The 22,061-nt window shown below is 53.5% G+C and overlaps 46 non-coding genes across 46 annotated transcripts; 9 read left to right on the top strand and 37 right to left on the bottom strand.

The window, feature by feature from the left end:
• Positions 1 to 360: 360 nt before the first annotated feature.
• trnal-aag (transfer RNA leucine (anticodon AAG)) lies at positions 361 to 442 on the bottom strand. Its single transcript has one exon. It is a non-coding gene; the product is annotated as a tRNA-Leu (tRNA).
• A 481-nt stretch (positions 443 to 923) lies between these two features.
• Positions 924 to 1,005, bottom strand: trnal-uag (transfer RNA leucine (anticodon UAG)). Its single transcript has one exon. It is a non-coding gene; the product is annotated as a tRNA-Leu (tRNA).
• Positions 1,006 to 1,213: 208 nt separating this feature from the next.
• Positions 1,214 to 1,285, bottom strand: trnam-cau (transfer RNA methionine (anticodon CAU)). The gene has a single exon. It is a non-coding gene; the product is annotated as a tRNA-Met (tRNA).
• Positions 1,286 to 1,605: 320 nt separating this feature from the next.
• trnas-gcu (transfer RNA serine (anticodon GCU)) lies at positions 1,606 to 1,687 on the bottom strand. The gene has a single exon. It is a non-coding gene; the product is annotated as a tRNA-Ser (tRNA).
• A 147-nt stretch (positions 1,688 to 1,834) lies between these two features.
• trnaa-agc (transfer RNA alanine (anticodon AGC)) lies at positions 1,835 to 1,907 on the top strand. The gene has a single exon. It is a non-coding gene; the product is annotated as a tRNA-Ala (tRNA).
• A 539-nt stretch (positions 1,908 to 2,446) lies between these two features.
• Positions 2,447 to 2,528, bottom strand: trnal-aag (transfer RNA leucine (anticodon AAG)). Its single transcript has one exon. It is a non-coding gene; the product is annotated as a tRNA-Leu (tRNA).
• A 481-nt stretch (positions 2,529 to 3,009) lies between these two features.
• On the bottom strand, positions 3,010 to 3,091 carry trnal-uag (transfer RNA leucine (anticodon UAG)). Its single transcript has one exon. It is a non-coding gene; the product is annotated as a tRNA-Leu (tRNA).
• A 208-nt stretch (positions 3,092 to 3,299) lies between these two features.
• trnam-cau (transfer RNA methionine (anticodon CAU)) lies at positions 3,300 to 3,371 on the bottom strand. Its single transcript has one exon. It is a non-coding gene; the product is annotated as a tRNA-Met (tRNA).
• Positions 3,372 to 3,691: 320 nt separating this feature from the next.
• On the bottom strand, positions 3,692 to 3,773 carry trnas-gcu (transfer RNA serine (anticodon GCU)). The gene has a single exon. It is a non-coding gene; the product is annotated as a tRNA-Ser (tRNA).
• Positions 3,774 to 3,920: 147 nt separating this feature from the next.
• On the top strand, positions 3,921 to 3,993 carry trnaa-agc (transfer RNA alanine (anticodon AGC)). The gene has a single exon. It is a non-coding gene; the product is annotated as a tRNA-Ala (tRNA).
• Positions 3,994 to 4,542: 549 nt separating this feature from the next.
• On the bottom strand, positions 4,543 to 4,624 carry trnal-aag (transfer RNA leucine (anticodon AAG)). The gene has a single exon. It is a non-coding gene; the product is annotated as a tRNA-Leu (tRNA).
• Positions 4,625 to 5,105: 481 nt separating this feature from the next.
• Positions 5,106 to 5,187, bottom strand: trnal-uag (transfer RNA leucine (anticodon UAG)). The gene has a single exon. It is a non-coding gene; the product is annotated as a tRNA-Leu (tRNA).
• A 208-nt stretch (positions 5,188 to 5,395) lies between these two features.
• trnam-cau (transfer RNA methionine (anticodon CAU)) lies at positions 5,396 to 5,467 on the bottom strand. Its single transcript has one exon. It is a non-coding gene; the product is annotated as a tRNA-Met (tRNA).
• A 320-nt stretch (positions 5,468 to 5,787) lies between these two features.
• trnas-gcu (transfer RNA serine (anticodon GCU)) lies at positions 5,788 to 5,869 on the bottom strand. The gene has a single exon. It is a non-coding gene; the product is annotated as a tRNA-Ser (tRNA).
• A 769-nt stretch (positions 5,870 to 6,638) lies between these two features.
• Positions 6,639 to 6,720, bottom strand: trnal-aag (transfer RNA leucine (anticodon AAG)). Its single transcript has one exon. It is a non-coding gene; the product is annotated as a tRNA-Leu (tRNA).
• Positions 6,721 to 7,201: 481 nt separating this feature from the next.
• Positions 7,202 to 7,283, bottom strand: trnal-uag (transfer RNA leucine (anticodon UAG)). The gene has a single exon. It is a non-coding gene; the product is annotated as a tRNA-Leu (tRNA).
• A 205-nt stretch (positions 7,284 to 7,488) lies between these two features.
• Positions 7,489 to 7,560, bottom strand: trnam-cau (transfer RNA methionine (anticodon CAU)). The gene has a single exon. It is a non-coding gene; the product is annotated as a tRNA-Met (tRNA).
• A 320-nt stretch (positions 7,561 to 7,880) lies between these two features.
• Positions 7,881 to 7,962, bottom strand: trnas-gcu (transfer RNA serine (anticodon GCU)). The gene has a single exon. It is a non-coding gene; the product is annotated as a tRNA-Ser (tRNA).
• Positions 7,963 to 8,109: 147 nt separating this feature from the next.
• On the top strand, positions 8,110 to 8,182 carry trnaa-agc (transfer RNA alanine (anticodon AGC)). The gene has a single exon. It is a non-coding gene; the product is annotated as a tRNA-Ala (tRNA).
• Positions 8,183 to 8,731: 549 nt separating this feature from the next.
• On the bottom strand, positions 8,732 to 8,813 carry trnal-aag (transfer RNA leucine (anticodon AAG)). The gene has a single exon. It is a non-coding gene; the product is annotated as a tRNA-Leu (tRNA).
• Positions 8,814 to 9,294: 481 nt separating this feature from the next.
• Positions 9,295 to 9,376, bottom strand: trnal-uag (transfer RNA leucine (anticodon UAG)). Its single transcript has one exon. It is a non-coding gene; the product is annotated as a tRNA-Leu (tRNA).
• Positions 9,377 to 9,584: 208 nt separating this feature from the next.
• Positions 9,585 to 9,656, bottom strand: trnam-cau (transfer RNA methionine (anticodon CAU)). Its single transcript has one exon. It is a non-coding gene; the product is annotated as a tRNA-Met (tRNA).
• Positions 9,657 to 9,976: 320 nt separating this feature from the next.
• Positions 9,977 to 10,058, bottom strand: trnas-gcu (transfer RNA serine (anticodon GCU)). Its single transcript has one exon. It is a non-coding gene; the product is annotated as a tRNA-Ser (tRNA).
• A 147-nt stretch (positions 10,059 to 10,205) lies between these two features.
• Positions 10,206 to 10,278, top strand: trnaa-agc (transfer RNA alanine (anticodon AGC)). The gene has a single exon. It is a non-coding gene; the product is annotated as a tRNA-Ala (tRNA).
• A 549-nt stretch (positions 10,279 to 10,827) lies between these two features.
• Positions 10,828 to 10,909, bottom strand: trnal-aag (transfer RNA leucine (anticodon AAG)). The gene has a single exon. It is a non-coding gene; the product is annotated as a tRNA-Leu (tRNA).
• Positions 10,910 to 11,391: 482 nt separating this feature from the next.
• On the bottom strand, positions 11,392 to 11,473 carry trnal-uag (transfer RNA leucine (anticodon UAG)). Its single transcript has one exon. It is a non-coding gene; the product is annotated as a tRNA-Leu (tRNA).
• Positions 11,474 to 12,073: 600 nt separating this feature from the next.
• trnas-gcu (transfer RNA serine (anticodon GCU)) lies at positions 12,074 to 12,155 on the bottom strand. The gene has a single exon. It is a non-coding gene; the product is annotated as a tRNA-Ser (tRNA).
• A 147-nt stretch (positions 12,156 to 12,302) lies between these two features.
• On the top strand, positions 12,303 to 12,375 carry trnaa-agc (transfer RNA alanine (anticodon AGC)). The gene has a single exon. It is a non-coding gene; the product is annotated as a tRNA-Ala (tRNA).
• Positions 12,376 to 12,924: 549 nt separating this feature from the next.
• On the bottom strand, positions 12,925 to 13,006 carry trnal-aag (transfer RNA leucine (anticodon AAG)). The gene has a single exon. It is a non-coding gene; the product is annotated as a tRNA-Leu (tRNA).
• Positions 13,007 to 13,488: 482 nt separating this feature from the next.
• Positions 13,489 to 13,570, bottom strand: trnal-uag (transfer RNA leucine (anticodon UAG)). Its single transcript has one exon. It is a non-coding gene; the product is annotated as a tRNA-Leu (tRNA).
• A 600-nt stretch (positions 13,571 to 14,170) lies between these two features.
• Positions 14,171 to 14,252, bottom strand: trnas-gcu (transfer RNA serine (anticodon GCU)). Its single transcript has one exon. It is a non-coding gene; the product is annotated as a tRNA-Ser (tRNA).
• Positions 14,253 to 14,399: 147 nt separating this feature from the next.
• Positions 14,400 to 14,472, top strand: trnaa-agc (transfer RNA alanine (anticodon AGC)). The gene has a single exon. It is a non-coding gene; the product is annotated as a tRNA-Ala (tRNA).
• A 549-nt stretch (positions 14,473 to 15,021) lies between these two features.
• Positions 15,022 to 15,103, bottom strand: trnal-aag (transfer RNA leucine (anticodon AAG)). The gene has a single exon. It is a non-coding gene; the product is annotated as a tRNA-Leu (tRNA).
• Positions 15,104 to 15,584: 481 nt separating this feature from the next.
• trnal-uag (transfer RNA leucine (anticodon UAG)) lies at positions 15,585 to 15,666 on the bottom strand. The gene has a single exon. It is a non-coding gene; the product is annotated as a tRNA-Leu (tRNA).
• Positions 15,667 to 16,266: 600 nt separating this feature from the next.
• Positions 16,267 to 16,348, bottom strand: trnas-gcu (transfer RNA serine (anticodon GCU)). The gene has a single exon. It is a non-coding gene; the product is annotated as a tRNA-Ser (tRNA).
• A 147-nt stretch (positions 16,349 to 16,495) lies between these two features.
• Positions 16,496 to 16,568, top strand: trnaa-agc (transfer RNA alanine (anticodon AGC)). Its single transcript has one exon. It is a non-coding gene; the product is annotated as a tRNA-Ala (tRNA).
• Positions 16,569 to 17,117: 549 nt separating this feature from the next.
• trnal-aag (transfer RNA leucine (anticodon AAG)) lies at positions 17,118 to 17,200 on the bottom strand. Its single transcript has one exon. It is a non-coding gene; the product is annotated as a tRNA-Leu (tRNA).
• A 481-nt stretch (positions 17,201 to 17,681) lies between these two features.
• Positions 17,682 to 17,763, bottom strand: trnal-uag (transfer RNA leucine (anticodon UAG)). Its single transcript has one exon. It is a non-coding gene; the product is annotated as a tRNA-Leu (tRNA).
• Positions 17,764 to 18,363: 600 nt separating this feature from the next.
• On the bottom strand, positions 18,364 to 18,445 carry trnas-gcu (transfer RNA serine (anticodon GCU)). Its single transcript has one exon. It is a non-coding gene; the product is annotated as a tRNA-Ser (tRNA).
• A 147-nt stretch (positions 18,446 to 18,592) lies between these two features.
• Positions 18,593 to 18,665, top strand: trnaa-agc (transfer RNA alanine (anticodon AGC)). Its single transcript has one exon. It is a non-coding gene; the product is annotated as a tRNA-Ala (tRNA).
• Positions 18,666 to 19,214: 549 nt separating this feature from the next.
• On the bottom strand, positions 19,215 to 19,296 carry trnal-aag (transfer RNA leucine (anticodon AAG)). Its single transcript has one exon. It is a non-coding gene; the product is annotated as a tRNA-Leu (tRNA).
• Positions 19,297 to 19,777: 481 nt separating this feature from the next.
• trnal-uag (transfer RNA leucine (anticodon UAG)) lies at positions 19,778 to 19,859 on the bottom strand. The gene has a single exon. It is a non-coding gene; the product is annotated as a tRNA-Leu (tRNA).
• Positions 19,860 to 20,459: 600 nt separating this feature from the next.
• Positions 20,460 to 20,541, bottom strand: trnas-gcu (transfer RNA serine (anticodon GCU)). The gene has a single exon. It is a non-coding gene; the product is annotated as a tRNA-Ser (tRNA).
• Positions 20,542 to 20,688: 147 nt separating this feature from the next.
• On the top strand, positions 20,689 to 20,761 carry trnaa-agc (transfer RNA alanine (anticodon AGC)). The gene has a single exon. It is a non-coding gene; the product is annotated as a tRNA-Ala (tRNA).
• Positions 20,762 to 21,310: 549 nt separating this feature from the next.
• trnal-aag (transfer RNA leucine (anticodon AAG)) lies at positions 21,311 to 21,392 on the bottom strand. Its single transcript has one exon. It is a non-coding gene; the product is annotated as a tRNA-Leu (tRNA).
• Positions 21,393 to 21,873: 481 nt separating this feature from the next.
• Positions 21,874 to 21,955, bottom strand: trnal-uag (transfer RNA leucine (anticodon UAG)). The gene has a single exon. It is a non-coding gene; the product is annotated as a tRNA-Leu (tRNA).
• Positions 21,956 to 22,061: the final 106 nt, after the last annotated feature.

The raw sequence follows: 22,061 nt of genomic DNA, 5'->3' as shown, positions 1-22,061 counted from the left end.
GCACCGTTTGGTCATGCTTCTGAGACAGGTCCTGGGCTTTTCGCGTTCCCCACCGCACTTGGCCCCTGGTTGTGTTGATGTGCCATGGAAACGGGAATCCGTCCTGCTGGAGCGGCTGTTTTCCCTGCATTGGGTCGATTCCAGAGGCCAGAGAAAGTCCCAAAAAGGTGGCAGCAGTCACAATTTGATCAGCCCTAGCATGGTGTGCCCTGTCCCTGACTCTCTCTCCCTCTGCTGTCCTGCCAGACACTGAGGAGCCAAAAGGTTGCGCTGCTGGAGAGAAGCCTGAAACGGTCCAAGTGCTGACCTTTTGAAGAGGGCAAATTTTTGGACAGGTCATCTCCCAAGGAGAAGGCCTCATGGCAGTGGTGGGATTTGAACCCACGCCTCCTGAGAGACTGGAGCCTTAATCCAGCGCCTTAGACCACTCGGCCACACTACCTTGCGCCGCCAAACTAGGCCTGGGAGGAGTGTGGGGCAGGCTGTCTTGGGAAGTTTCATCAGTGAGCGGGAACTTGGAGCTTGGGTCAACACGGGGGGGTCAAACATTGATTTTGCCCAGGCAAATCATGGAGCAAAAAGCTTATTGGCTTAAGCTTTTCATCAGCTCAGTTTTGACTTGTACCTGCATGAGCCAGGGGAAAAAGTTCACCGCAAGTTGTTCAACTAGCTTGTGGCACATTTCCCGAGGTTCCAGAGCTTTTGTGACACACTCTGACTGGGGACCATCGGCATGGCTGCAGTGTACACCAATCACCCCAGTGTCCTTGACTCTGGGATCAAGGGACTTGGCTTCGATTAGCTCTTGTCCAATGAATCTGCTCTCTCTTACTGTAGGTGATATCAGGAGGCACCGCAGTTCTCGGGCCAAGAGTGTACACTGGCAAAGCCAGTGCCCTGTGGAGACAGTTAGGGCGGTCAAATGGCAGTGGTGGGATTTGAACCCACGCCTCCTGAGAGACTGGAGCCTAAATCCAGCGCCTTAGACCACTCCGCCACACTACCCTCCTGCGTGCAGGGGGACTGTTGCGCAGAGTATCTTGAGATGTTTCACTGCTGAGCAGGAGGTTGCAAGTAGCGGCAGAGGTTGCAAGTAGCTGCAATCAAAGTTCATTCAGCTGCAGCACCGTTGCCTGTCATGTGCAAAACACAATTGACGGGGTCTGACTCAAAGGACACGGCACGGAGCCAAAGTGGAGGCTGCCCACTCAGATAGCAGAGGATGGTTTCGATCCATCGACCTCTGGGTTATGGGCCCAGCACGCTTCCGCTGCGCCACTCTGCTCTGCTCTCTAGAGGCTCTGGGCCACCCGCCTTGCTGCTGCTGTGTGATTTTCTTTTTTTCACTGAGAAGGGGAAGATCAAAAGAGGCCTACAAACAGACTGGTGCGGTAGAGCTCAAGGAACACAGCGGCCCCCATTTCTGACCTGCCTTAGCTCCTGTTAACTTGCAAAGTAGAGGCTGGCCGGTTGTTTGGCAGAAGACAGTGCTCCTACAACAGCGCAAGAGTGGAAGATTCCACAGGTGGTGCGGATGGGCTCCAGAAAAGCCAGCGGGCATCAAGCACCCAGCTCTTCTGTTGACACGCCAGCATAAAGTCTGCGCGACGAGGATGGGATTCGAACCCACGCGTGCAGAGCACAATGGATTAGCAGTCCATCGCCTTAACCACTCGGCCACCTCGTCAACGAGGGCCCTGCAAATTCAGAGCAACGCACGTGGCTTTTATTTTTTCTTTTCTCTTCTCCTCTCTTCTTTTCTCTTCACCACAACACAAGGAAGCTTGAAGCTCACTGGCATTTTGCCACACTGCCTGGACAGCACATGCACTGTGGGGAATTAGCTCAAATGGTAGAGCGCTCGCTTAGCATGCGAGAGGTAGCGGGATCGATGCCCGCATTCTCCAGGAGACTTGATTTTACTTTGCTTTGCTGCCCTACCAGACAAGAAGGCCTGGTGTGAAGAAACTTGAGACACTGGACGTGGGCTGGATGGACAGAAAGAAATGCTGCGCTTTGAGTCAGCAAATACTTTGTGCTGAGTCACGAGGCTTCCTGAAATGATCTTGCCCACTCAAGCAGTAGAGCACCGTTTGGTCATGCTTCTGAGACAGGTCCTGGGCTTTTCGCGTTCCCCACCGCACTTGGCCCCTGGTTGTGTTGATGTGCCATGGAAACGGGAATCCGTCCTGCTGGAGCGGCTGTTTTCCCTGCATTGGGTCGATTCCAGAGGCCAGAGAAAGTCCCAAAAAGGTGGCAGCAGTCACAATTTGATCAGCCCTAGCATGGTGTGCCCTGTCCCTGACTCTCTCTCCCTCTGCTGTCCTGCCAGACACTGAGGAGCCAAAAGGTTGCGCTGCTGGAGAGAAGCCTGAAACGGTCCAAGTGCTGACCTTTTGAAGAGGGCAAATTTTTGGACAGGTCATCTCCCAAGGAGAAGGCCTCATGGCAGTGGTGGGATTTGAACCCACGCCTCCTGAGAGACTGGAGCCTTAATCCAGCGCCTTAGACCACTCGGCCACACTACCTTGCGCCGCCAAACTAGGCCTGGGAGGAGTGTGGGGCAGGCTGTCTTGGGAAGTTTCATCAGTGAGCGGGAACTTGGAGCTTGGGTCAACACGGGGGGGTCAAACATTGATTTTGCCCAGGCAAATCATGGAGCAAAAAGCTTATTGGCTTAAGCTTTTCATCAGCTCAGTTTTGACTTGTACTTGCATGAGCCAGGGGAAAAAGTTCACCGCAAGTTGTTCAACTAGCTTGTGGCACATTTCCCGAGGTTCCAGAGCTTTTGTGACACACTCTGACTGGGGACCATCGGCATGGCTGCAGTGTACACCAATCACCCCAGTGTCCTTGACTCTGGGATCAAGGGACTTGGCTTCGATTAGCTCTTGTCCAATGAATCTGCTCTCTCTTACTGTAGGTGATATCAGGAGGCACCGCAGTTCTCGGGCCAAGAGTGTACACTGGCAAAGCCAGTGCCCTGTGGAGACAGTTAGGGCGGTCAAATGGCAGTGGTGGGATTTGAAGCCACGCCTCCTGAGAGACTGGAGCCTAAATCCAGCGCCTTAGACCACTCGGCCACACTACCCTCCTGCGTGCAGGGGGACTGTTGCGCAGAGTATCTTGAGATGTTTCACTACTGAGCAGGAGGTTGCAAGTAGCGGCAGAGGTTGCAAGTAGCTGCAATCAAAGTTCATTCAGCTGAAGCACCGTTGCCTGTCATGTGCAAAACACAATTGACGGGGTCTGACTCAAAGGATACGGCACGGAGCCAAAGTGGAGGCTGCCCATTCAGATAGCAGAGGATGGTTTCGATCCATCGACCTCTGGGTTATGGGCCCAGCACGCTTCCGCTGCGCCACTCTGCTCTGCTCTCTAGAGGCTCTGGGCCACCCGCCTTGCTGCTGCTGTGTGATTTTCTTTTTTTCACTGAGAAGGGGAAGATCAAAAGAGGCCTACAAACAGACTGGTGCGGTAGAGCTCAAGGAACACAGCGGCCCCCATTTCTGACCTGCCTTAGCTCCTGTTAACTTGCAAAGAAGAGGCTGGCCGGTTGTTTGGCAGAAGACAGTGCTCCTACAACAGCGCAAGAGTGGAAGATTCCACAGGTGGTGCGGATGGGCTCCAGAAAAGCCAGCGGGAATCTAGCACCCAGCTCATCTGTTGACACGCCAGCATAAAGTCTGCGCGACGAGGATGGGATTCGAACCCACGCGTGCAGAGCACAATGGATTAGCAGTCCATCGCCTTAACCACTCGGCCACCTCGTCAACGAGGGCCCTGCAAATTCAGAGCAACGCACGTGGCTTTTATTTTTTCTTTTCTCTTCTCCTCTCTTCTTTTCTCTTCACCACAACACAAGGAAGCTTGAAGCTCACTGGCATTTTGCCACACTGCCTGGACAGCACATGCACTGTGGGGAATTAGCTCAAATGGTAGAGCGCTCGCTTAGCATGCGAGAGGTAGCGGGATCGATGCCCGCATTCTCCAGGAGACTTGATTTTACTTTGCTTTGCTTTGCTTTGCTGCCCTACCAGACAAGAAGGCCTGGTGTGAAGAAACTTGAGACACTGGACGTGGGCTGGATGGACAGAAAGAAATGCTGCGCTTTGAGTCAGCAAATACTTTGTGCTGAGTCACGAGGCTTCCTGAAATGATCTTGCCCACTCAAGCAGTAGAGCACCGTTTGGTCATGCTTCTGAGACAGGTCCTGGGCTTTTTGCGTTCCCCACCGCACTTGGCCCCTGGTTGTGTTGATGTGCCATGGAAACGGGAATCCGTCCTGCTGGAGCGGCTGTTTTCCCTGCATTGGGTCGATTCCAGAGGCCAGAGAAAGTCCCAAAAAGGTGGCAGCAGTCACAATTTGTTCAGCCCTAGCATGGTGTGCCCTGTCCCTGACTCTCTCTCCCTCTGCTGTCCTGCCAGACACTGAGGAGCCAAAAGGTGGCGCTGCTGGAGAGAAGCCTGAAACGGTCCAAGTGCTGACCTTTTGAAGAGGGCAAATTTTTGGACAGGTCATCTCCCAAGGAGAAGGCCTCATGGCAGTGGTGGGATTTGAACCCACGCCTCCTGAGAGACTGGAGCCTTAATCCAGCGCCTTAGACCACTCGGCCACACTACCTTGCGCCGCCAAACTAGGCCTGGGAGGAGTGTGGGGCAGGCTGTCTTGGGAAGTTTCATCAGTGAGCGGGAACTTGGAGCTTGGGTCAACACGGGGGGGTCAAACATTGATTTTGCCCAGGCAAATCATGGAGCAAAAAGCTTATTGGCTTAAGCTTTTCATCAGCTCAGTTTTGACTTGTACTTGCATGAGCCAGGGGAAAAAGTTCACCGCAAGTTGTTCAACTAGCTTGTGGCACATTTCCCGAGGTTCCAGAGCTTTTGTGACACACTCTGACTGGGGACCATCGGCATGGCTGCAGTGTACACCAATCACCCCAGTGTCCTTGACTCTGGGATCAAGGGACTTGGCTTCGATTAGCTCTTGTCCAATGAATCTGCTCTCTCTTACTGTAGGTGATATCAGGAGGCACCGCAGTTCTCGGGCCAAGAGTGTACACTGGCAAAGCCAGTGCCCTGTGGAGACAGTTAGGGCGGTCAAATGGCAGTGGTGGGATTTGAACCCACGCCTCCTGAGAGACTGGAGCCTAAATCCAGCGCCTTAGACCACTCGGCCACACTACCCTCCTGCGTGCAGGGGGACTGTTGCGCAGAGTATCTTGAGATGTTTCACTGCTGAGCAGGAGGTTGCAAGTAGCGGCAGAGGTTGCAAGTAGCTGCAATCAAAGTTCATTCAGCTGCAGCACCGTTGCCTGTCATGTGCAAAACACAATTGACGGGGTCTGACTCAAAGGACACGGCACGGAGCCAAAGTGGAGGCTGCCCACTCAGATAGCAGAGGATGGTTTCGATCCATCGACCTCTGGGTTATGGGCCCAGCACGCTTCCGCTGCGCCACTCTGCTCTGCTCTCTAGAGGCTCTGGGCCACCCGCCTTGCTGCTGCTGTGTGATTTTCTTTTTTTCACTGAGAAGGGGAAGATCAAAAGAGGCCTACAAACAGACTGGTGCGGTAGAGCTCAAGGAACACAGCGGCCCCCATTTCTGACCTGCCTTAGCTCCTGTTAACTTGCAAAGAAGAGGCTGGCCGGTTGTTTGGCAGAAGACAGTGCTCCTACAACAGCGCAAGAGTGGAAGATTCCACAGGTGGTGCGGATGGGCTCCAGAAAAGCCAGCGGGCATCAAGCACCCAGCTCTTCTGTTGACACGCCAGCATAAAGTCTGCGCGACGAGGATGGGATTCGAACCCACGCGTGCAGAGCACAATGGATTAGCAGTCCATCGCCTTAACCACTCGGCCACCTCGTCAACGAGGGCCCTGCAAATTCAGAGCAACGCAGGTGGCTTTTATTTTTTCTTTTCTCTTCTCCTCTCTTCTTTTCTCTTCACCACAACACAAGGAAGCTTGAAGCTCACTGGCATTTTGCCACACTGCCTGGACAGCACGTGCACTGTGGGGAATTAGCTCAAATGGTAGAGCGCTCGCTTAGCATGCGAGAGGTAGCGAGATCGATGCCCGCATTCTCCAGGAGACTTGATTTTACTTTGCTTTGCTTTGCTTTGCTGCCCTACCAGACAAGAAGGCCTGGTGTGAAGAAACTTGAGACACTGGACGTGGGCTGGATGGACAGAAAGAAATGCTGCGCTTTGAGTCAGCAAATACTTTGTGCTGAGTCACGAGGCTTCCTGAAATGATCTTGCCCACTCAAGCAGTAGAGCACCGTTTGGTCATGCTTCTGAGACAGGTCCTGGGCTTTTCGCGTTCCCCACCGCACTTGGCCCCTGGTTGTGTTGATGTGCCATGGAAACGGGAATCCGTCCTGCTGGAGCGGCTGTTTTCCCTGCATTGGGTCGATTCCAGAGGCCAGAGAAAGTCCCAAAAAGGTGGCAGCAGTCACAATTTGATCAGCCCTAGCATGGTGTGCCCTGTCCCTGACTCTCTCTCCCTCTGCTGTCCTGCCAGACACTGAGGAGCCAAAAGGTGGCGCTGCTGGAGAGAAGCCTGAAACGGTCCAAGTGCTGACCTTTTGAAGAGGGCAAATTTTTGGACAGGTCATCTCCCAAGGAGAAGGCCTCATGGCAGTGGTGGGATTTGAACCCACGCCTCCTGAGAGACTGGAGCCTTAATCCAGCGCCTTAGACCACTCGGCCACACTACCTTGCGCCGCCAAACTAGGCCTGGGAGGAGTGTGGGGCAGGCTGTCTTGGGAAGTTTCATCAGTGAGCGGGAACTTGGAGCTTGGGTCAACACGGGGGGGTCAAACATTGATTTTGCCCAGGCAAATCATGGAGCAAAAAGCTTATTGGCTTAAGCTTTTCATCAGCTCAGTTTTGACTTGTACTTGCATGAGCCAGGGGAAAAAGTTCACCGCAAGTTGTTCAACTAGCTTGTGGCACATTTCCCGAGGTTCCAGAGCTTTTGTGACACACTCTGACTGGGGACCATCGGCATGGCTGCAGTGTACACCAATCACCCCAGTGTCCTTGACTCTGGGATCAAGGGACTTGGCTTCGATTAGCTCTTGTCCAATGAATCTGCTCTCTCTTACTGTAGGTGATATCAGGAGGCACCGCAGTTCTCGGGCCAAGAGTGTACACTGGCAAAGCCAGTGCCCTGTGGAGACAGTTAGGGCGGTCAAATGGCAGTGGTGGGATTTGAACCCACGCCTCCTGAGAGACTGGAGCCTAAATCCAGCGCCTTAGACCACTCGGCCACACTACCCACACTACAGGGGGACTGTTGCGCAGAGTATCTTGAGATGTTTCACTGCTGAGCAGGAGGTTGCAAGTAGCGGCAGAGGTTGCAAGTAGCTGCAATCAAAGTTCATTCAGCAGCAGCACCGTTGCCTGTCATGTGCAAAACACAATTGACGGGGTCTGACTCAAAGGACACGGCACGGAGCCAAAGTGGAGGCTGCCCACTCAGATAGCAGAGGATGGTTTCGATCCATCGACCTCTGGGTTATGGGCCCAGCACGCTTCCGCTGCGCCACTCTGCTCTGCTCTCTAGACGCTCTGGGCCACCCGCCTTGCTGCTGCTGTGTGATTTTCTTTTTTTCACTGAGAAGGGGAAGATCAAAAGAGGCCTACAAACAGACTGGTGCGGTAGAGCTCAAGGAACACAGCGGCCCCCATTTCTGACCTGCCTTAGCTCCTGTTAACTTGCAAAGTAGAGGCTGGTCGGTTGTTTGGCAGAAGACAGTGCTCCTACAACAGCGCACGAGTGGAAGATTCCACAGGTGGTGCGGATGGGCTCCAGAAAAGCCAGCGGGCATCAAGCACCCAGCTCTTCTGTTGACACGCCAGCATAAAGTCAGCGCGACGAGGATGGGATTCGAACCCACGCGTGCAGAGCACAATGGATTAGCAGTCCATCGCCTTAACCACTCGGCCACCTCGTCAACGAGGGCCCTGCAAATTCAGAGCAACGCACGTGGCTTTTATTTTTTCTTTTCTCTTCTCCTCTCTTCTTTTCTCTTCACCACAACACAAGGAAGCTTGAAGCTCACTGGCATTTTGCCACACTGCCTGGACAGCACATGCACTGTGGGGAATTAGCTCAAATGGTAGAGCGCTCGCTTAGCATGCGAGAGGTAGCGGGATCGATGCCCGCATTCTCCAGGAGACTTGATTTTACTTTGCTTTGCTTTGCTTTGCTGCCCTACCAGACAAGAAGGCCTGGTGTGAAGAAACTTGAGACACTGGACGTGGGCTGGATGGACAGAAAGAAATGCTGCGCTTTGAGTCAGCAAATACTTTGTGCTGAGTCACGAGGCTTCCTGAAATGATCTTGCCCACTCAAGCAGTAGAGCACCGTTTGGTCATGCTTCTGAGACAGGTCCTGGGCTTTTCGCGTTCCCCACCGCACTTGGCCCCTGGTTGTGTTGATGTGCCATGGAAACGGGTATCCGTCCTGCTGGAGCGGCTGTTTTCCCTGCATTGGGTCGATTCCAGAGGCCAGAGAAAGTCCCAAAAAGGTGGCAGCAGTCACAATTTGATCAGCCCTAGCATGGTGTGCCCTGTCCCTGACTCTCTCTCCCTCTGCTGTCCTGCCAGACACTGAGGAGCCAAAAGGTTGCGCTGCTGGAGAGAAGCCTGAAACGGTCCAAGTGCTGACCTTTTGAAGAGGGCAAATTTTTGGACAGGTCATCTCCCAAGGAGAAGGCCTCATGGCAGTGGTGGGATTTGAACCCACGCCTCCTGAGAGACTGGAGCCTTAATCCAGCGCCTTAGACCACTCGGCCACACTACCTTGCGCCGCCAAACTAGGCCTGGGAGGAGTGTGGGGCAGGCTGTCTTGGGAAGTTTCATCAGTGAGCGGGAACTTGGAGCTTGGGTCAACACGGGGGGGTCAAACATTGATTTTGCCCAGGCAAATCATGGAGCAAAAAGCTTATTGGCTTAAGCTTTTCATCAGCTCAGTTTTGACTTGTACTTGCATGAGCCAGGGGAAAAAGTTCACCGCAAGTTGTTCAACTAGCTTGTGGCACATTTCCCGAGGTTCCAGAGCTTTTGTGACACACTCTGACTGGGGACCATCGGCATGGCTGCAGTGTACACCAATCACCCCAGTGTCCTTGACTCTGGGATCAAGGGACTTGGCTTCGATTAGCTCTTGTCCAATGAATCTGCTCTCTCTTACTGTAGGTGATATCAGGAGGCACCGCAGTTCTCGGGCCAAGAGTGTACACTGGCAAAGCCAGTGCCCTGTGGAGACAGTTAGGGCGGTCAAATGGCAGTGGTGGGATTTGAACCCACGCCTCCTGAGAGACTGGAGCCTAAATCCAGCGCCTTAGACCACTCGGCCACACTACCCTCCTGCGTGCAGGGGGACTGTTGCGCAGAGTATCTTGAGATGTTTCACTGCTGAGCAGGAGGTTGCAAGTAGCGGCAGAGGTTGCAAGTAGCTGCAATCAAAGTTCATTCAGCTGCAGCACCGTTGCCTGTCATGTGCAAAACACAATTGACGGGGTCTGACTCAAAGGACACGGCACGGAGCCAAAGTGGAGGCTGCCCACTCAGATAGCAGAGGATGGTTTCGATCCATCGACCTCTGGGTTATGGGCCCAGCACGCTTCCGCTGCGCCACTCTGCTCTGCTCTCTAGAGGCTCTGGGCCACCCGCCTTGCTGCTGCTGTGTGATTTTCTTTTTTTCACTGAGAAGGGGAAGATCAAAAGAGGCCTACAAACAGACTGGTGCGGTAGAGCTCAAGGAACACAGCGGCCCCCATTTCTGACCTGCCTTAGCTCCTGTTAACTTGCAAAGTAGAGGCTGGTCGGTTGTTTGGCAGAAGACAGTGCTCCTACAACAGCGCAAGAGTGGAAGATTCCACAGGTGGTGCGGATGGGCTCCAGAAAAGCCAGCGGGCATCAAGCACCCAGCTCTTCTGTTGACACGCCAGCATAAAGTCTGCGCGACGAGGATGGGATTCGAACCCACGCGTGCAGAGCACAATGGATTAGCAGTCCATCGCCTTAACCACTCGGCCACCTCGTCAACGAGGGCCCTGCAAATTCAGAGCAACCCACGTGGCTTTTATTTTTTCTTTTCTCTTCTCCTCTCTTCTTTTCTCTTCACCACAACACAAGGAAGCTTGAAGCTCACTGGCATTTTGCCACACTGCCTGGACAGCACATGCACTGTGGGGAATTAGCTCAAATGGTAGAGCGCTCGCTTAGCATGCGAGAGGTAGCGGGATCGATGCCCGCATTCTCCAGGAGACTTGATTTTACTTTGCTTTGCTTTGCTTTGCTGCCCTACCAGACAAGAAGGCCTGGTGTGAAGAAACTTGAGACACTGGACGTGGGCTGGATGGACAGAAAGAAATGCTGCGCTTTGAGTCAGCAAATACTTTGTGCTGAGTCACGAGGCTTCCTGAAATGATCTTGCCCACTCAAGCAGTAGAGCACCGTTTGGTCATGCTTCTGAGACAGGTCCTGGGCTTTTCGCGTTCCCCACCGCACTTGGCCCCTGGTTGTGTTGATGTGCCATGGAAACGGGAATCCGTCCTGCTGGAGCGGCTGTTTTCCCTGCATTGGGTCGATTCCAGAGGCCAGAGAAAGTCCCAAAAAGGTGGCAGCAGTCACAATTTGATCAGCCCTAGCATGGTGTGCCCTGTCCCTGACTCTCTCTCCCTCTGCTGTCCTGCCAGACACTGAGGAGCCAAAAGGTTGCGCTGCTGGAGAGAAGCCTGAAACGGTCCAAGTGCTGACCTTTTGAAGAGGGCAAATTTTTGGACAGGTCATCTCCCAAGGAGAAGGCCTCATGGCAGTGGTGGGATTTGAACCCACGCCTCCTGAGAGACTGGAGCCTTAATCCAGCGCCTTAGACCACTCGGCCACACTACCTTGCGCCGCCAAACTAGGCCTGGGAGGAGTGTGGGGCAGGCTGTCTTGGGAAGTTTCATCAGTGAGCGGGAACTTGGAGCTTGGGTCAACACGGGGGGGGTCAAACATTGATTTTGCCCAGGCAAATCATGGAGCAAAAAGCTTATTGGCTTAAGCTTTTCATCAGCTCAGTTTTGACTTGTACTTGCATGAGCCAGGGGAAAAAGTTCACCGCAAGTTGTTCAACTAGCTTGTGGCACATTTCCCGAGGTTCCAGAGCTTTTGTGACACACTCTGACTGGGGACCATCGGCATGGCTGCAGTGTACACCAATCACCCCAGTGTCCTTGACTCTGGGATCAAGGGACTTGGCTTCGATTAGCTCTTGTCCAATGAATCTGCTCTCTCTTACTGTAGGTGATATCAGGAGGCACCGCAGTTCTCGGGCCAAGAGTGTACACTGGCAAAGCCAGTGCCCTGTGGAGACAGTTAGGGCGGTCAAATGGCAGTGGTGGGATTTGAACCCACGCCTCCTGAGAGACTGGAGCCTAAATCCAGCGCCTTAGACCACTCGGCCACACTACCCTCCTGCGTGCAGGGGGACTGTTGCGCAGAGTATCTTGAGATGTTTCACTGCTGAGCAGGAGGTTGCAAGTAGCGGCAGAGGTTGCAAGTAGCTGCAATCAAAGTTCATTCAGCTGCAGCACCGTTGCCTGTCATGTGCAAAACACAATTGACGGGGTCTGACTCAAAGGACACGGCACGGAGCCAAAGTGGAGGCTGCCCACTCAGATAGCAGAGGATGGTTTCGATCCATCGACCTCTGGGTTATGGGCCCAGCACGCTTCCGCTGCGCCACTCTGCTCTGCTCTCTAGAGGCTCTGGGCCACCCGCCTTGCTGCTGCTGTGTGATTTTCTTTTTTTCACTGAGAAGGGGAAGATCAAAAGAGGCCTACAAACAGACTGGTGCGGTAGAGCTCAAGGAACACAGCGGCCCCCATTTCTGACCTGCCTTAGCTCCTGTTAACTTGCAAAGTAGAGGCTGGTCGGTTGTTTGGCAGAAGACAGTGCTCCTACAACAGCGCACGAGTGGAAGATTCCACAGGTGGTGCGGATGGGCTCCAGAAAAGCCAGCGGGCATCAAGCACCCAGCTCTTCTGTTGACACGCCAGCATAAAGTCAGCGCGACGAGGATGGGATTCGAACCCACGCGTGCAGAGCACAATGGATTAGCAGTCCATCGCCTTAACCACTCGGCCACCTCGTCAACGAGGGCCCTGCAAATTCAGAGCAACGCACGTGGCTTTTATTTTTTCTTTTCTCTTCTCCTCTCTTCTTTTCTCTTCACCACAACACAAGGAAGCTTGAAGCTCACTGGCATTTTGCCACACTGCCTGGACAGCACATGCACTGTGGGGAATTAGCTCAAATGGTAGAGCGCTCGCTTAGCATGCGAGAGGTAGCGGGATCGATGCCCGCATTCTCCAGGAGACTTGATTTTACTTTGCTTTGCTTTGCTTTGCTGCCCTACCAGACAAGAAGGCCTGGTGTGAAGAAACTTGAGACACTGGACGTGGGCTGGATGGACAGAAAGAAATGCTGCGCTTTGAGTCAGCAAATACTTTGTGCTGAGTCACGAGGCTTCCTGAAATGATCTTGCCCACTCAAGCAGTAGAGCACCGTTTGGTCATGCTTCTGAGACAGGTCCTGGGCTTTTCGCGTTCCCCACCGCACTTGGCCCCTGGTTGTGTTGATGTGCCATGGAAACGGGTATCCGTCCTGCTGGAGCGGCTGTTTTCCCTGCATTGGGTCGATTCCAGAGGCCAGAGAAAGTCCCAAAAAGGTGGCAGCAGTCACAATTTGATCAGCCCTAGCATGGTGTGCCCTGTCCCTGACTCTCTCTCCCTCTGCTGTCCTGCCAGACACTGAGGAGCCAAAAGGTTGCGCTGCTGGAGAGAAGCCTGAAACGGTCCAAGTGCTGACCTTTTGAAGAGGGCAAATTTTTGGACAGGTCATCTCCCAAGGAGAAGGCCTCATGGCAGTGGTGGGATTTGAACCCACGCCTCCTGAGAGACTGGAGCCTTAATCCAGCGCCTTAGACCACTCGGCCACACTACCTTGCGCCGCCAAACTAGGCCTGGGAGGAGTGTGGGGCAGGCTGTCTTGGGAAGTTTCATCAGTGAGCGGGAACTTGGAGCTTGGGTCAACACGGGGGGGGTCAAACATTGATTTTGCCCAGGCAAATAATGGAGCAAAAAGCTTATTGGCTTAAGCTTTTCATCAGCTCAGTTTTGACTTGTACTTGCATGAGCCAGGGGAAAAAGTTCACCGCAAGTTGTTCAACTAGCTTGTGGCACATTTCCCGAGGTTCCAGAGCTTTTGTGACACACTCTGACTGGGGACCATCGGCATGGCTGCAGTGTACACCAATCACCCCAGTGTCCTTGACTCTGGGATCAAGGGACTTGGCTTCGATTAGCTCTTGTCCAATGAATCTGCTCTCTCTTACTGTAGGTGATATCAGGAGGCACCGCAGTTCTCGGGCCAAGAGTGTACACTGGCAAAGCCAGTGCCCTGTGGAGACAGTTAGGGCGGTCAAATGGCAGTGGTGGGATTTGAACCCACGCCTCCTGAGAGACTGGAGCCTAAATCCAGCGCCTTAGACCACTCGGCCACACTACCCTCCTGCGTGCAGGGGGACTGTTGCGCAGAGTATCTTGAGATGTTTCACTGCTGAGCAGGAGGTTGCAAGTAGCGGCAGAGGTTGCAAGTAGCTGCAATCAAAGTTCATTCAGCTGCAGCACCGTTGCCTGTCATGTGCAAAACACAATTGACGGGGTCTGACTCAAAGGACACGGCACGGAGCCAAAGTGGAGGCTGCCCACTCAGATAGCAGAGGATGGTTTCGATCCATCGACCTCTGGGTTATGGGCCCAGCACGCTTCCGCTGCGCCACTCTGCTCTGCTCTCTAGAGGCTCTGGGCCACCCGCCTTGCTGCTGCTGTGTGATTTTCTTTTTTTCACTGAGAAGGGGAAGATCAAAAGAGGCCTACAAACAGACTGGTGCGGTAGAGCTCAAGGAACACAGCGGCCCCCATTTCTGACCTGCCTTAGCTCCTGTTAACTTGCAAAGTAGAGGCTGGTCGGTTGTTTGGCAGAAGACAGTGCTCCTACAACAGCGCAAGAGTGGAAGATTCCACAGGTGGTGCGGATGGGCTCCAGAAAAGCCAGCGGGCATCAAGCACCCAGCTCTTCTGTTGACACGCCAGCATAAAGTCTGCGCGACGAGGATGGGATTCGAACCCACGCGTGCAGAGCACAATGGATTAGCAGTCCATCGCCTTAACCACTCGGCCACCTCGTCAACGAGGGCCCTGCAAATTCAGAGCAACCCACGTGGCTTTTATTTTTTCTTTTCTCTTCTCCTCTCTTCTTTTCTCTTCACCACAACACAAGGAAGCTTGAAGCTCACTGGCATTTTGCCACACTGCCTGGACAGCACATGCACTGTGGGGAATTAGCTCAAATGGTAGAGCGCTCGCTTAGCATGCGAGAGGTAGCGGGATCGATGCCCGCATTCTCCAGGAGACTTGATTTTACTTTGCTTTGCTTTGCTTTGCTGCCCTACCAGACAAGAAGGCCTGGTGTGAAGAAACTTGAGACACTGGACGTGGGCTGGATGGACAGAAAGAAATGCTGCGCTTTGAGTCAGCAAATACTTTGTGCTGAGTCACGAGGCTTCCTGAAATGATCTTGCCCACTCAAGCAGTAGAGCACCGTTTGGTCATGCTTCTGAGACAGGTCCTGGGCTTTTCGCGTTCCCCACCGCACTTGGCCCCTGGTTGTGTTGATGTGCCATGGAAACGGGAATCCGTCCTGCTGGAGCGGCTGTTTTCCCTGCATTGGGTCGATTCCAGAGGCCAGAGAAAGTCCCAAAAAGGTGGCAGCAGTCACAATTTGATCAGCCCTAGCATGGTGTGCCCTGTCCCTGACTCTCTCTCCCTCTGCTGTCCTGCCAGACACTGAGGAGCCAAAAGGTTGCGCTGCTGGAGAGAAGCCTGAAACGGTCCAAGTGCTGACCTTTTGAAGAGGGCAAATTTTTGGACAGGTCATCTCCCAAGGAGAAGGCCTCATGGCAGTGGTGGGATTTGAACCCACGCCTCCTGAGAGACTGGAGCCTTAATCCAGCGCCTTAGACCACTCGGCCACACTACCTTGCGCCGCCAAACTAGGCCTGGGAGGAGTGTGGGGCAGGCTGTCTTGGGAAGTTTCATCAGTGAGCGGGAACTTGGAGCTTGGGTCAACACGGGGGGGTCAAACATTGATTTTGCCCAGGCAAATCATGGAGCAAAAAGCTTATTGGCTTAAGCTTTTCATCAGCTCAGTTTTGACTTGTACTTGCATGAGCCAGGGGAAAAAGTTCACCGCAAGTTGTTCAACTAGCTTGTGGCACATTTCCCGAGGTTCCAGAGCTTTTGTGACACACTCTGACTGGGGACCATCGGCATGGCTGCAGTGTACACCAATCACCCCAGTGTCCTTGACTCTGGGATCAAGGGACTTGGCTTCGATTAGCTCTTGTCCAATGAATCTGCTCTCTCTTACTGTAGGTGATATCAGGAGGCACCGCAGTTCTCGGGCCAAGAGTGTACACTGGCAAAGCCAGTGCCCTGTGGAGACAGTTAGGGCGGTCAAATGGCAGTGGTGGGATTTGAACCCACGCCTCCTGAGAGACTGGAGCCTAAATCCAGCGCCTTAGACCACTCGGCCACACTACCCTCCTGCGTGCAGGGGGACTGTTGCGCAGAGTATCTTGAGATGTTTCACTGCTGAGCAGGAGGTTGCAAGTAGCGGCAGAGGTTGCAAGTAGCTGCAATCAAAGTTCATTCAGCTGCAGCACCGTTGCCTGTCATGTGCAAAACACAATTGACGGGGTCTGACTCAAAGGACACGGCACGGAGCCAAAGTGGAGGCTGCCCACTCAGATAGCAGAGGATGGTTTCGATCCATCGACCTCTGGGTTATGGGCCCAGCACGCTTCCGCTGCGCCACTCTGCTCTGCTCTCTAGAGGCTCTGGGCCACCCGCCTTGCTGCTGCTGTGTGATTTTCTTTTTTTCACTGAGAAGGGGAAGATCAAAAGAGGCCTACAAACAGACTGGTGCGGTAGAGCTCAAGGAACACAGCGGCCCCCATTTCTGACCTGCCTTAGCTCCTGTTAACTTGCAAAGTAGAGGCTGGCCGGTTGTTTGGCAGAAGACAGTGCTCCTACAACAGCGCAAGAGTGGAAGATTCCACAGGTGGTGCGGATGGGCTCCAGAAAAGCCAGCGGGCATCAAGCACCCAGCTCTTCTGTTGACACGCCAGCATAAAGTCTGCACGACGAGGATGGGATTCGAACCCACGCGTGCAGAGCACAATGGATTAGCAGTCCATCACCTTAACCACTCGGCCACCTCGTCAACGAGGGCCCTGCAAATTCAGAGCAACCCACGTGGCTTTTATTTTTTCTTTTCTCTTCTCCTCTCTTCTTTTCTCTTCACCACAACACAAGGAAGCTTGAAGCTCACTGGCATTTTGCCACACTGCCTGGACAGCACATGCACTGTGGGGAATTAGCTCAAATGGTAGAGCGCTCGCTTAGCATGCGAGAGGTAGCGGGATCGATGCCCGCATTCTCCAGGAGACTTGATTTTACTTTGCTTTGCTTTGCTTTGCTGCCCTACCAGACAAGAAGGCCTGGTGTGAAGAAACTTGAGACACTGGACGTGGGCTGGATGGACAGAAAGAAATGCTGCGCTTTGAGTCAGCAAATACTTTGTGCTGAGTCACGAGGCTTCCTGAAATGATCTTGCCCACTCAAGCAGTAGAGCACCGTTTGGTCATGCTTCTGAGACAGGTCCTGGGCTTTTCGCGTTCCCCACCGCACTTGGCCCCTGGTTGTGTTGATGTGCCATGGAAACGGGAATCCGTCCTGCTGGAGCGGCTGTTTTCCCTGCATTGGGTCGATTCCAGAGGCCAGAGAAAGTCCCAAAAAGGTGGCAGCAGTCACAATTTGATCAGCCCTAGCATGGTGTGCCCTGTCCCTGACTCTCTCTCCCTCTGCTGTCCTGCCAGACACTGAGGAGCCAAAAGGTTGCGCTGCTGGAGAGAAGCCTGAAACGGTCCAAGTGCTGACCTTTTGAAGAGGGCAAATTTTTGGACAGGTCATCTCCCAAGGAGAAGGCCTCATGGCAGTGGTGGGATTTGAACTGCACGCCTCCTGAGAGACTGGAGCCTTAATCCAGCGCCTTAGACCACTCGGCCACACTACCTTGCGCCGCCAAACTAGGCCTGGGAGGAGTGTGGGGCAGGCTGTCTTGGGAAGTTTCATCAGTGAGCGGGAACTTGGAGCTTGGGTCAACACGGGGGGGTCAAACATTGATTTTGCCCAGGCAAATCATGGAGCAAAAAGCGTATTGGCTTAAGCTTTTCATCAGCTCAGTTTTGACTTGTACTTGCATGAGCCAGGGGAAAAAGTTCACCGCAAGTTGTTCAACTAGCTTGTGGCACATTTCCCGAGGTTCCAGAGCTTTTGTGACACACTCTGACTGGGGACCATCGGCATGGCTGCAGTGTACACCAATCACCCCAGTGTCCTTGACTCTGGGATCAAGGGACTTGGCTTCGATTAGCTCTTGTCCAATGAATCTGCTCTCTCTTACTGTAGGTGATATCAGGAGGCACCGCAGTTCTCGGGCCAAGAGTGTACACTGGCAAAGCCAGTGCCCTGTGGAGACAGTTAGGGCGGTCAAATGGCAGTGGTGGGATTTGAACCCACGCCTCCTGAGAGACTGGAGCCTAAATCCAGCGCCTTAGACCACTCGGCCACACTACCCTCCTGCGTGCAGGAGGACTGTTGCGCAGAGTATCTTGAGATGTTTCACTGCTGAGCAGGAGGTTGCAAGTAGCGGCAGAGGTTGCAAGTAGCTGCAATCAAAGTTCATTCAGCAGCAGCACCGTTGCCTGTCATGTGCAAAACACAATTGACGGGGTCTGACTCAAAGGACACGGCACGGAGCCAAAGTGGAGGCTGCCCACTCAGATAGCAGAGGATGGTTTCGATCCATCGACCTCTGGGTTATGGGCCCAGCACGCTTCCGCTGCGCCACTCTGCTCTGCTCTCTAGAGGCTCTGGGCCACCCGCCTTGCTGCTGCTGTGTGATTTTCTTTTTTTCACTGAGAAGGGGAAGATCAAAAGAGGCCTACAAACAGACTGGTGCGGTAGAGCTCAAGGAACACAGCGGCCCCCATTTCTGACCTGCCTTAGCTCCTGTTAACTTGCAAAGAAGAGGCTGGCCGGTTGTTTGGCAGAAGACAGTGCTCCTACAACAGCGCACGAGTGGAAGATTCCACAGGTGGTGCGGATGGGCTCCAGAAAAGCCAGCGGGCATCAAGCACCCAGCTCTTCTGTTGACACGCCAGCATAAAGTCTGCGCGACGAGGATGGGATTCGAACCCACGCGTGCAGAGCACAATGGATTAGCAGTCCATCGCCTTAACCACTCGGCCACCTCGTCAACGAGGGCCCTGCAAATTCAGAGCAACCCACGTGGCTTTTATTTTTTCTTTTCTCTTCTCCTCTCTTCTTTTCTCTTCACCACAACACAAGGAAGCTTGAAGCTCACTGGCATTTTGCCACACTGCCTGGACAGCACATGCACTGTGGGGAATTAGCTCAAATGGTAGAGCGCTCGCTTAGCATGCGAGAGGTAGCGGGATCGATGCCCGCATTCTCCAGGAGACTTGATTTTACTTTGCTTTGCTTTGCTTTGCTGCCCTACCAGACAAGAAGGCCTGGTGTGAAGAAACTTGAGACACTGGACGTGGGCTGGATGGACAGAAAGAAATGCTGCGCTTTGAGTCAGCAAATACTTTGTGCTGAGTCACGAGGCTTCCTGAAATGATCTTGCCCACTCAAGCAGTAGAGCACTGTTTGGTCATGCTTCTGAGACAGGTCCTGGGCTTTTCGCGTTCCCCACCGCACTTGGCCCCTGGTTGTGTTGATGTGCCATGGAAACGGGAATCCGTCCTGCTGGAGCGGCTGTTTTCCCTGCATTGGGTCGATTCCAGAGGCCAGAGAAAGTCCCAAAAAGGTGGCAGCAGTCACAATTTGATCAGCCCTAGCATGGTGTGCCCTGTCCCTGACTCTCTCTCCCTCTGCTGTCCTGCCAGACACTGAGGAGCCAAAAGGTTGCGCTGCTGGAGAGAAGCCTGAAACGGTCCAAGTGCTGACCTTTTGAAGAGGGCAAATTTTTGGACAGGTCATCTCCCAAGGAGAAGGCCTCATGGCAGTGGTGGGATTTGAACCCACGCCTCCTGAGAGACTGGAGCCTTAATCCAGCGCCTTAGACCACTCGGCCACACTACCTTGCGCCGCCAAACTAGGCCTGGGAGGAGTGTGGGGCAGGCTGTCTTGGGAAGTTTCATCAGTGAGCGGGAACTTGGAGCTTGGGTCAACACGGGGGGGTCAAACATTGATTTTGCCCAGGCAAATCATGGAGCAAAAAGCTTATTGGCTTAAGCTTTTCATCAGCTCAGTTTTGACTTGTACTTGCATGAGCCAGGGGAAAAAGTTCACCGCAAGTTGTTCAACTAGCTTGTGGCACATTTCCCGAGGTTCCAGAGCTTTTGTGACACACTCTGACTGGGGACCATCGGCATGGCTGCAGTGTACACCAATCACCCCAGTGTCCTTGACTCTGGGATCAAGGGACTTGGCTTCGATTAGCTCTTGTCCAATGAATCTGCTCTCTCTTACTGTAGGTGATATCAGGAGGCACCGCAGTTCTCGGGCCAAGAGTGTACACTGGCAAAGCCAGTGCCCTGTGGAGACAGTTAGGGCGGTCAAATGGCAGTGGTGGGATTTGAACCCACGCCTCCTGAGAGACTGGAGCCTAAATCCAGCGCCTTAGACCACTCGGCCACACTACCCTCCTGCGTGCAGGAGGACTGTTGCGCAGAGTATCTTGAGATGTTTCACTGCTGAGCAGGAGGTTGCAAGTAGCGGCAGAGGTTGCAAGTAGCTGCAATCAAAGTTCATTCAGCAGCAGCACCGTTGCCTGTCATGTGCAAAACACAATTGACGGGGTCTGACTCAAAGGACACGGCACGGAGCCAAAGTGGAGGCTGCCCACTCAGATAGCAGAGGATGGTTTCGATCCATCGACCTCTGGGTTATGGGCCCAGCACGCTTCCGCTGCGCCACTCTGCTCTGCTCTCTAGAGGCTCTGGGCCACCCGCCTTGCTGCTGCTGTGTGATTTTCTTTTTTTCACTGAGAAGGGGAAGATCAAAAGAGGCCTACAAACAGACTGGTGCGGTAGAGCTCAAGGAACACAGCGGCCCCCATTTCTGACCTGCCTTAGCTCCTGTTAACTTGCAAAGTAGAGGCTGGCCGGTTGTTTGGCAGAAGACAGTGCTCCTACAACAGCGCAAGAGTGGAAGATTCCACAGGTGGTGCGGATGGGCTCCAGAAAAGCCAGCGGGCATCAAGCACCCAGCTCTTCTGTTGACACGCCAGCATAAAGTCAGCGCGACGAGGATGGGATTCGAACCCACGCGTGCAGAGCACAATGGATTAGCAGTCCATCGCCTTAACCACTCGGCCACCTCGTCAACGAGGGCCCTGCAAATTCAGAGCAACGCACGTGGCTTTTATTTTTTCTTTTCTCTTCTCCTCTCTTCTTTTCTCTTCACCACAACACAAGGAAGCTTGAAGCTCACTGGCATTTTGCCACACTGCCTGGACAGCACATGCACTGTGGGGAATTAGCTCAAATGGTAGAGCGCTCGCTTAGCATGCGAGAGGTAGCGGGATCGATGCCCGCATTCTCCAGGAGACTTGATTTTACTTTGCTTTGCTTTGCTTTGCTGCCCTACCAGACAAGAAGGCCTGGTGTGAAGAAACTTGAGACACTGGACGTGGGCTGGATGGACAGAAAGAAATGCTGCGCTTTGAGTCAGCAAATACTTTGTGCTGAGTCACGAGGCTTCCTGAAATGATCTTGCCCACTCAAGCAGTAGAGCACCGTTTGGTCATGCTTCTGAGACAGGTCCTGGGCTTTTCGCGTTCCCCACCGCACTTGGCCCCTGGTTGTGTTGATGTGCCATGGAAACGGGAATCCGTCCTGCTGGAGCGGCTGTTTTCCCTGCATTGGGTCGATTCCAGAGGCCAGAGAAAGTCCCAAAAAGGTGGCAGCAGTCACAATTTGATCAGCCCTAGCATGGTGTGCCCTGTCCCTGACTCTCTCTCCCTCTGCTGTCCTGCCAGACACTGAGGAGCCAAAAGGTTGCGCTGCTGGAGAGAAGCCTGAAACGGTCCAAGTGCTGACCTTTTGAAGAGGGCAAATTTTTGGACAGGTCATCTCCCAAGGAGAAGGCCTCATGGCAGTGGTGGGATTTGAACCCACGCCTCCTGAGAGACTGGAGCCTTAATCCAGCGCCTTAGACCACTCGGCCACACTACCTTGCGCCGCCAAACTAGGCCTGGGAGGAGTGTGGGGCAGGCTGTCTTGGGAAGTTTCATCAGTGAGCGGGAACTTGGAGCTTGGGTCAACACGGGGGGGTCAAACATTGATTTTGCCCAGGCAAATCATGGAGCAAAAAGCTTATTGGCTTAAGCTTTTCATCAGCTCAGTTTTGACTTGTACTTGCATGAGCCAGGGGAAAAAGTTCACCGCAAGTTGTTCAACTAGCTTGTGGCACATTTCCCGAGGTTCCAGAGCTTTTGTGACACACTCTGACTGGGGACCATCGGCATGGCTGCAGTGTACACCAATCACCCCAGTGTCCTTGACTCTGGGATCAAGGGACTTGGCTTCGATTAGCTCTTGTCCAATGAATCTGCTCTCTCTTACTGTAGGTGATATCAGGAGGCACCGCAGTTCTCGGGCCAAGAGTGTACACTGGCAAAGCCAGTGCCCTGTGGAGACAGTTAGGGCGGTCAAATGGCAGTGGTGGGATTTGAACCCACGCCTCCTGAGAGACTGGAGCCTAAATCCAGCGCCTTAGACCACTCGGCCACACTACCCTCCTGCGTGCAGGGGGACTGTTGCACAGAGTATCTTGAGATGTTTCACTGCTGAGCAGGAGGTTGCAAGTAGCGGCAGAGGTTGCAAGTAGCTGCAATCAAAGTT

The sequence above is a fragment of the Halichoeres trimaculatus genome, unplaced genomic scaffold (genome assembly GCF_033239565.1).
Source record: "Halichoeres trimaculatus isolate MK-OKI-2021-1 unplaced genomic scaffold, fHalTri1.1 fHalTri1_scaffold_7, whole genome shotgun sequence".
Classification (NCBI taxonomy): domain Eukaryota; kingdom Metazoa; phylum Chordata; class Actinopteri; order Labriformes; family Labridae; genus Halichoeres; species Halichoeres trimaculatus.
Note: the sequence above shows the minus strand (reverse complement) of the source record. Positions and strands in the feature narration are given on the sequence as shown.